We start from the raw sequence: 3949 nt of genomic DNA on the forward strand, positions 1-3949 counted from the left end.
ATCAAAGTGTTTCCATGCCTGACCATCAGACGGATGTCGCAACTCGCTTGAATTTCTTCTATTCTCATAATGCCACGTCATATTTCCTACAGTTTGTATTGATGCAAACAATCTCTGCAATCTTGATACAATAGGTAGGTAAAACATTGCTTTCCTTGGAATTGATTTTCCCCTACTTACCCTAGAGTTATTCCTTTGGTGATACCTTGGTTGTTGACAAAACTTGCATTCAACTAAGTTAGCATCATTCATACCAAATTCATTGTCATAATACAACATGCAACCTTTAACACAACAATCAATCCTCTTGACACCTAATCCTAACTTTGACAATAACCGTTTCACATCATAATAACTTTGCGGCAAACCATCTCTAACAGGTGTTGCGTCTAGCATCATTTTAGTCATCAAATCCAAAGCTAAATCAGGAACATGAAATTGAGACTTTAGACCTAATAGCTAATACACAATTGATAACTTTGAGTTTGAAGAACCTTCAAACAACGGTTTATTTGTCTCTTTCAAAAGACCATAAAATCTCTGAGCTTCTTCATTGGGAAGTCCATCGGTATCGTCATATTGATCTTCATTGAATGACAAATTAACCCCAACAGCATCCGAGATCATATCATTCATCGCCTCAAAGTGTTGATAGTTATAATAATCTATACCTAACATGTTAGTACTACTTGAAGGACCTATGTTATAATTCTCCAGAGATGTACTAGTATTAGGCGTCGCCGGAGACTCTTCTCCATGATTAGTCCAAATCCAGTAGTTAGGCATAAGTCCATCTGCATACAAATGCACTCTTATTTCATCTTCACTTTTAAACCGTCTACATCGACATAAACAACATGGACATCTCATTCCCCCTTCATCTTCGACAATTTTTTGCACTCTCGCAAAATTGAGAAAGTCTTCAACCTTGTTAGCAAAACGTTGTTTAAGACCCTTTCTTCCAAGAAAATTCCTATCGTACATCCAACTACGGTCTAAATTCATGTATATATATATATATGTGTGTGTGTGTGTGTGTGTATATATATATGTATATGTTTATTCTGAAAATTAAATAAATATTTAAATTATATATATATATATATATATCGATGTTTTATATATTAATTGCTTAATTTTTCAAAAGCATTATATATAAATTTTGACATACTTTATATGCCAATTAGGGGAGCATTTGCAAACAATATAATAAATTATTATCTAGACTATAATTATATAAACCGAAATAAAATTTTAAATAATGTTTAATAAACAAAAATAGAGACTGTTAAAGTATATAAATTTTTTGTACTAACTCAACTACAACTCTTTTTAATAACTAACAAAAAATATTAATATCATCAATTTTAATAATTTTTTTTTTAAAAAAATAGTTATACTAAAATCAATAAGTTTTACACGTGTTTCAAACTTTTATTTATCATATATTATGTAAACAACATAATTTCTATTTTTTTATAAATAAATCTATAATAACATATATTTTACTAACCTATATTTTAAAAATAATATAAATATATTTATAACATCACATATATATTTACTAATCTAAATTTAAAATGTATAAAATAATAACTTGATGTTGGGTAGTGTCTGACTTGAAGATTTCACAGAGCTTAGAACTCTTCGAAGTAATTAACACAATATCACCACTGTCAAAATAAAAATTCAATAATATTAATTACATAAATAACATCAAATAAAAAATAAAAATAAAAATAAAAATAAAAAACTAAATATATAATATAATAAAAACTTACCAAAATTGAAGCAAGCTTGGAGGAATAATTTTTGTAGAGAGAAGGTGGAGAGAAAATTTAGAAAGAAGGTTTAGAGAGAAGGTAGAAGTGAAAAATGATAAGAGGAGTGGAGTGATATTTATAGAATTTGGTTGATCCTTTGTGGCGGCCAAAACAGCCACAATGAGCAACAAATAAATGGCTTTTGTGGCGGTCAGAAAGGCATGCGTTTGTGGCGGCCACAAATGGCAACAACCCTTTTGGAGTTTGTGGCGGCCTTTGCAGCCACAAAAGGTAACGACTCAGACTTTTGTGGCGGCCTTTGCAGCCACAAAAGGTAACGTCACTTTGGGATTTTGTGGCGGCTTTTACCCTCACAAAGAGTTGATTTTGTGGTTGAAAAAGCCCTCACAAAAATCTTAAAAATTTAGGTGGATTTTGTGGTTGCCTAAGCCCTCACAAAATCACAACGTTGTGATTTGTGAGGGCTTAGGCAGCCACAAAATCCACCTACATTTTTAAGCTTTTGTGAGGGCTTTTTCAGCCACAAATAAAGACCAATTTCAATATTTATATTTGTGAGAGCTTTTTCGGTCACTAATTTGTGAGGGTTTTTTTCGGCCACAAAATATTTGTAAAGTTGGCCACAAATGAGGGGATTTCTTGTAGTGGACGGTGCTCAGGGGAAGGATTGAATTTAGGTGAAGCCCTGAGTTTAGGTGAATAGCTAAACTTAGTTTTTTTAAGATCAAGTTGGTTAAGTGTATCACTAGGTAAAATGGCTTCTTGATCTGGATGTTGTGGAAAATGTTGGCCATCAAAAGGAAATGACTCAACATAAAAATGATTAGCTCTGACATTAGTCGGAGTGTTCCCAAAAGAAACTTAAGATAAAGTGGTCGATACTCCTAAATAAACTTTGTAAGGAAGAATATTGTCATGGAATGTAACATTCCTAGAAACTAGAATTTCGATAGAATAAATATCAAAAAGCAAAAGAAAAAAAACCTTCGATCCCAAGTTTGAAGCCAAGAAAAATTCATTTTCTAACTCTAGATTGCAACTTAGTTCTATGAGCAGCAAGGGTTGCTGCATAACACAAAGAACCGAAAACCTTTAATTCATGTAAGTTTGGTAATATGTTATAAAGCAAATAATAAGGTGAATTGTTTTGCAATAAGGGGGTAGACACTCTATTGATGATGCAACATCATGAATCAAAGCATATGACCAAAAAAATTTAGGGAGTTTGAAATGGAAAAGGGAGCTCTCCCAACATTTAAATTATGTTGGTGTTTTCTCCCAACATTTGGCTCTACTACTACTAGGTGTACATGACAACTTTCTCTATTTAGCATAGTGACAAGTGTCACAAGCAATGTCATTACGATGTGTAGGTAAGTAAAGGAAAATTATGAGCATAAGGGACATCCTTCCATGTGAAAGATGCCCCAATCTAAAATGCTATAGGTAAACTTTGATTATAATGCCACCACTAGTTTGCACAATTCTCCTACTTGCTCAGCCAATCCAATCATCTTCTTGGACTTGATATCATGCATGATGCATTTAGTTTCAGAAAATTAAAATGTTAAATTTTACTACAAGCATAATTGACAGACTAAAATTAAATTGAAAGAGAAATATGGAAAGTAAAGGACATTAACAAGGTTAACACATGGTGAAATACAAACATGGCTAGCAAAATTTGCTGTTACAAGGTTACCATTTAGAAGTTTTACTTCTATAGGTTTAATCTTATGATATGACCTGACTTACCGCAATAGTACACATTTTCCCTTTGACACAATAGTTGTTGTTACCTCATTTTCCTTTGCCTCGTAACTTTCTTATGTCTGCAACATTCACTAGTATTTTGACCTTCAATCACTAGTTTTAAGGAGGTCTTATTTCTTCTTATAAGACCATGGAGTATAACAATTAAGGGATGAAAGAGGTTCTAACAACAATTGAAAAATGTTCATTCAAACTAGGGAGGAATTGAATTACATGATCCTCTAATCTAAATTCTCTCAGCATTTCTCATTGCTAGACATACACATTTATATGGACAAGTGCATTGAGACATGTACATTAACTCTGTAATTCTTGCCACAATATTTTCAATTTAGTGAAATATTCACTCACACTCGACGATCCTCGTTTCGAATATTTTACATCTTATCTCA

General features: G+C 32.3%; 1 protein-coding gene across 2 annotated transcripts in view; it reads left to right on the forward strand.

Moving 5' to 3' along the window:
* The window catches only part of LOC101504367 (uncharacterized), a 29995-nt gene that overhangs the window by 11824 nt on the left and 14222 nt on the right, over positions 1-3949 (forward strand). The gene's annotated exons all lie outside the window — the stretch shown is intronic.

This window comes from Cicer arietinum, chromosome 4, assembly GCF_000331145.2.
Source record: "Cicer arietinum cultivar CDC Frontier isolate Library 1 chromosome 4, Cicar.CDCFrontier_v2.0, whole genome shotgun sequence".
NCBI lineage: Eukaryota > Viridiplantae > Streptophyta > Magnoliopsida > Fabales > Fabaceae > Cicer > Cicer arietinum.